Below are 6485 nucleotides of genomic sequence, written 5' to 3' on the forward strand. Positions count from 1 at the left end.
CCAAGGCAACCCTCGACCTAACTTGTGTGGACCAAGATCAGCACTGTTATACACCTGGAAGGTTGGAACAGACCCTTGGAATAGCGACCATTATCCAATTCTAATCGAGTCTAATGGAAAAACAGAGCCAAGGAAAGGCAGCAAAAAGGCTTCTAGACTGCACAGTAAACACACTCATTGGACTGTCTTCATGGAAAAAGTTAAAGAAAAAATCACGGAAGTCAAAACGCATGACGGATGGAAGAGAGAAAGGGGTGTAAAGGAAAGGTACGATAATTGAATCCGGATAATTAATGGAAAATTAGCAGAGACCGCTCCTAAAAGAAAAAGCAAAAACAACCTCGGAAATGGAGGACAACGGAAAATAGGAAATAGAGAAAAACCACCAGAGAGTATATGGTGGAACAGAGAATGCGATAAGGTAATTAGAATTAGAAAAGCTAAATTGCTTAAATGGAAATGCTGTAAAACTGAAAATACATTTTTTTGGAATACAAAAAGGCGACGATTGTCGCAAAAAATAGACCGAGAGAAATCAAACAAGAGCACTGGAACACTTTCTGCGAGGGAATAGATAAATTCACGAATCCATCGTACACTTGGGATAGAATTAAAAAACTAAAATATAGATTAAACAAGGCAGAACGGGAACAAGAATATAAAGAACTAGTTAATTCCGCCAAAACGACTTTTGAAAAGCTATGCTCGGGTGTGGATAAATCCAATCAAGCACCGGCATCCGATCATGATAATCAGGATCCATTCCTGGACTCAGATTACACAATTCAATTGTGTATTACACTTCGCAAGTAAAAACCTCACAGTCCGATCCAGCCCGGGACGGGATGGAATAGACCACACCATAATTCGCAATTTGCCAAATGAAGCTTTAGAAATTCTGCTAGAAATTTGCGATATTTTAAGAGCAAGAGTGTTCCCATACGACTGGAAAAATACAGATTATTTTTTATCCCTAAAAAAAGACAAGACGAATGTAAGACCTATATCCATGGCATCATGCGTGTGCAAGTAATAAAACGGATGAAAAACATGCGCATCTCCTGGTGGCTAGATAAGAATCAGAGGTTCTCAGTAACACAACATGGATTTCGGCGAAACGAGGGTTGCACAGTCAACCTAGCAATACTAATAACAACTGAAATAATACAAGCGTTTGAAGAATGGAGCACAGTATCGGCCTTATTCCTTGACATTAAAAGCGCATACAACAACGTCCACTGCGGCACTTTGATGGATAGACTCAAAGCAGTAGGCTTCTCGGGAAACCTGTTAGCCTTTATATTTAACCTGGTCTCCGCGAGGGAATTAGAGGCAAACTACGGATGACTAGATCTCAAAGACTGGACATACAAAGGCTTACCGCAGGGTAGTGTTCTGAGTCCAACTTTATATTCACTTTATATGGCAGGACTGAAATCCAAAATCAACCGTAACTGCAAACTCCTCGAATACGCAGACGATGTGGCAATTTATTCAGTTAACAGATGTAGCAGAATTGGCGTATCGGAAGTGGAAAAGAGCATACAAAGCATTGAACTTTATTTAACGGAAAGTGGCTTGCAAATAGCACCAAAAAATGTCAACTGTGCATCTTCGATAAAAAAAGGGACAACTGATGGAGAGTGGGAGATCACACGGTACAAGGGGAAAAGATTTATTCGTTCAAATCAATTAAATTTGTAGGTCTGCACTTAAAATCTAATCTAGACTGGGAGGACGAAATAAACGCAATAGTTAGGAAATGCGAAAACCCGATGAAAATCGTGAACTGTGTGAAGCACACTTGGTGGGGAGCGGACCCTGTAATTTTAACGAGACTCTATAAGGCATTTATAAGGTCGAGGATGGAATATGGAGCGTATTTATTCCATAAACTTAAAAAGAAACAACACAGAAGCTAGAGAAGATACAATATAGGGCAATACGCGGAGCACTGGGCTACAGGAGTAGCAGCTCGACCAATGTAATGCTAGCAGAAGCCAAAGAAATTCCAATTTTTAGTAGATTCAAACAGTTGGGAAAGAACTATGTGTCCAGGTGTTATACGTCAAGCAACCGTCCAATGATCCAGCTGCTGGAAGAATTATCAGCTCTAGTTGACAATCCTGGGAGAGGTGAAAATGAACAACCACTCATCAGCGAATATTACAAAGAGGTAACCCCTCTCGGTCATATAACCCAATCAGGGAACTGTCCCCCGGCCTTCGACTACACATACGGGAGCCTCTTCCACGAGGCCAGGGTATCTTTCGAAGAGGGAAGACAAATAAAGGAAGCATATCACAAGTAATTTAAAGATTTTCCAAGAAAGAATGAGAACCAGCAAATGTTTCGCCACGGACGGCTCAAAAATGGAGGACAAACCATGCGTAGGATTCGCATCGATAAATATAAAAGATGGTCGTAACATGAAATTCAGGATATCTAAAATAGCGTCCACATTCGCAATTTCCGAAACACTAAAAATCATTGAAAAAATAGACTCTGGGCAAAACTTCATAATTTTCTCGGACTCGGCAAGCGTGTTAAAATGCATTAGTAACTCCTCTATAATAAGCAGCACATCGCACATTACACATATGCTAGAAGATAAAACAGAGAGACTGGAACTGCGAGGAAAAAAATCCAGTTTTACTTGATCTCGGGGCACTGTGGAGTTGAAGTTAATGAGAGGCAAAGCAAGCAATCAAAGAAGGCAGAGATAGCCAATTACTATTACCAGTAGCAGACCTTAAAACCCAATGGAAAAAGAAAGGCAAAGAACTTCACAGTTTTTGTCAAAACACCAAACGGGACAGAGGAGAAAGTTACTACAGGAAAGGCTCGTTTCCGTGGTTCCGACAGATAAAAATGAACCGCCGCGCTTTTGTGTCAACAAACCGTATGAGAGCGGGACACACCAGTGCTAAAGTAAGCCTAAACAGATTTAACATTGTGTCCACGGCCGAATGCTAATGTGGTGATGGGCTGCAAACGGAGGAACGTATTTTCTGGGACTGTAAACAGTACGAGGACCAAAGGGCAACAATGATGGGCATCTTGTCTGAGTACAGCAAAAACCATTACCCAAAATCAGTTAATCTTAAGGATGGAAGAAAAGATTTCTGCAACACGTTTGTTACTTCACAAACAACATTCCTATATTTATATAAAATAGGTACGTACGAAAAGTAAAAGAATTGTACTGATTATTTACAGTATACTCACAGATTTAAGTCAAGATCTATATTAACAATCGCGGGGTTAACGCTATTATAGAATAAGATGTTTATTACAATGTGCTACAGAAAGCAGGATGGGCATTGCCTAGGCCTTTTGTGTACAATATTGTTTACAATAAAAAAATTATTTTAGACAAAAACAGGACGATGGACAATTTCCAGAAACATGATGTTTGTTACTCGGAGTAGCAGTGGGGTCGGAATATCGTAGCGACTGGCTAACGGCTGGACGATCAAGGGGTCGGAGTTTGAGCCTCGGTAGGTTCAATAATTTTCTCCACGTCTTCCAGACCGGCTCTGGGGTCCACCCAATTCCTATCCAATGAGTACCGGGGGATCTTTCCCTGGGGTAAAGCGGCCGGGGCGTGAAGCTGACCCCTCACTCCCAGCTAGAGGTGAGGGCAAGAAAATGTGGATCTATACATCCAGTCCCCCATATGTCTTCATGGCGTAGTGCTTAATTTCTTAAGCACATGGGGAACCCACTTCCTCATACAGTCAAGGATAGGGATTTTCTCTTGGGTAACGCACAATAACCAAAACAAATTTGCTGTATTTTGCGTCTTGATTTATGTCTGACAAAGTTACATAGAGAAAAATGACATAGAAGCGACGCAAATTAAAACATGTGCGATATTACAGCAGGAGTTCTTCTGCAGTGTTATCAAAGTATACTGATATGACAATCGGTAATCAGGGTGGAAGAAGTATTTTATGAATTTGGCGTAAATCATTGCTTTTAAAGTGTACGATTATACATCTTGAAGGCGAAAAATACATATCAGTTGACTTATACACACCAGTAATGAAGAGCCTGTGGCTAATCTCAACCTCCAGCTACAGACTGGCATGGGAGATAAGCCAGTGAGATTAGCCAATCATGCAAAAGTATCCCTTGATTTACAAAGGTAATTCGTTTCATGAAACCTACGTGTAAGGTGAAAATTCGTGAACCGAAGAGAAAATTTCCATTCCTTTATGCATACAAGGGGGGGGGGGCACGCAGCAGCATAGTTGGATGAGGCACTATGCTACAAGCCAGAAAGTCGCGGTTTCAAGTCCTGAGGAGTTCACTGGATTTTTTCAATTGACCTAACCTTTCCAGCCGCACTATGGCCCTGGGATTGACTCAGCCTCTAACAGAAATGAGCACCAGGTATATTCTTGGAATATTCATGGTGGTAAAGGGTGGCCGGCACGTAGGGCTTACAACCTTGCCGCCATCTATGAGCCGATTCTCTAGAAAATGTGGGAACCTCCAACATCTCACAACCCTATGGGGCTCCACGGCCTGTTACAGGGATTCTTTTACTTACTTTTATACATACAAGGAGGCTCTTACCTATGTTGAACGGATCACCAGTCTGCGCTTCAAGGTGACCGATGCACTGCCGGCTGCAAGGCGCTTACAAATTTTGCAGTCCACAAAGTTAATAACTTCCCCTACTTCCAAACGTTATTGGCCATCAGGCATACTGATTAATCAGCAAAATCTGTATGCACCTTGCAGCTGGAGGTGCACCAGTTGCCATGAACCATCAACAAAGGCAAGAAGCTCCTTGTACAAACAGCTGAATTTAAACTGTAACTTGTTTGTTGCAGCCAAAGTCATAAATTGGCAAAGCTGGGCAAACACTTGGTTGAGTTAACAGATATTTTGGCAACTTGTTAATTCATACAACTTTTTAATCCTATCAATGTATAAAAATTTTCAAATTTAAGAATCTCACTCTGATTAACTGACCAGCAGTTTGGCATTATAATCAAAATATTTAAGAGAGAAAATCTCAGCATGGCCTGTCAACTTTGTATGTACGATGTGCACCAGTTAAACTTGGTCCACATCCCCACAACACATAAAGCTTGTTACACAACATCCTCATTCCCAACCAGCTTATCTATCCTGGGTCCACTCATCTTCCTCTGCACATTTTAAAAGATACTTGTAATTCGTGTTTCCCTCAGGGGAAGAAATTACGTTTCACAACCACAGGTAAAATAAAGTTATCCCTGTGCTCAGTTAACTAAACACTACACCAGGAAGACATAAGAGGTGATGTATGGATATACATATTTTAAACCTTGAGCATTCACACTCACACATTGTGCAGTAACTGATGTTATGAAACAATGTGTCAGCTACTATGAATATACATACATAAAACAGTATTTTACTCACAAGTGATAAAAACTTCCCTCCCTTTGGGTCAAGTCAGAATGAGTGGTCTGTTGTCCCTATAGCATGTGTTACTGAAGTACAATCAAATTTTAATATAATTTAACTGTAGCTGTCATATGACAGTGTCTCAAGGGATTTTATTATAAAAGTCCCTAACAATGTGGCCTCTCAGTATGAATCATAATGGCTCTGTTGTAATACATCTGCAGTTTAAAATAACTGCCTTAATGATTATATTAGTTATTTCATGGATTAGTTAGTGGCAGACTGCAACTACTGGAATCTAACACACAGAAATGTAACTATTGGAATCTGACAAAAGGAGTAATGGTGAATTTGAAGAAACAGCAGAGGAAGTGGCTGTGTGTTTACCTTTAACTTACAGTCCCAGAAAAATTAATATTACAACATACCACCACACAGATTTAACTTTCTCAGTGCTGCATACTTGAAAATGTGAGGAACAGACACATGACTACAACACACATACAATACTTTTTTAAAGTACATAGTGTTTCAATTTACAAATTTTATTTTTCTCTGAAGTACAAACTATACAAACTTAAAATGTTAAAATGCTATAAACATACAGTCAAACCTAAATAATGCTTACAATATTTTTATTAATTTATACAGGACCTGTGTTAAGGACACCACTAAAAAATTAACAAACTTTGATATGATTTGAACGAATCTTATTTAGTTCATCTGTAACACCAACAATCAGGTATCAGAAACTATTACTGATGGCAATGAAAGAAGAGTGAGCATGAATAGGAGTTGCCATGAGGTATCAGCACCTGTAGATAGGATCTGATATTGACAGAAATGTAACTGGTACAAATAAGTTACACGAAAAACAAAAAAATAATGGGATACCAAATAAAAGTTCAGTGTATTAAACTATACTGAGAGAAGGCTAAAATTTTATACAGCATGTTCACTCCTATTTAAGTCGACACCTTACCACAGAAGAGTTTATTGCTAGATATTAGTACACATGCATGGGGGTGCATGCACATATAGTTAATTACATTGGGATTTGAATGTTACACAAATTTACT

This window comes from Cryptotermes secundus, unplaced genomic scaffold, assembly GCF_002891405.2.
Source record: "Cryptotermes secundus unplaced genomic scaffold, Csec_1.0 scaffold166, whole genome shotgun sequence".
NCBI classification, from domain to species: Eukaryota; Metazoa; Arthropoda; class Insecta; order Blattodea; family Kalotermitidae; genus Cryptotermes; species Cryptotermes secundus.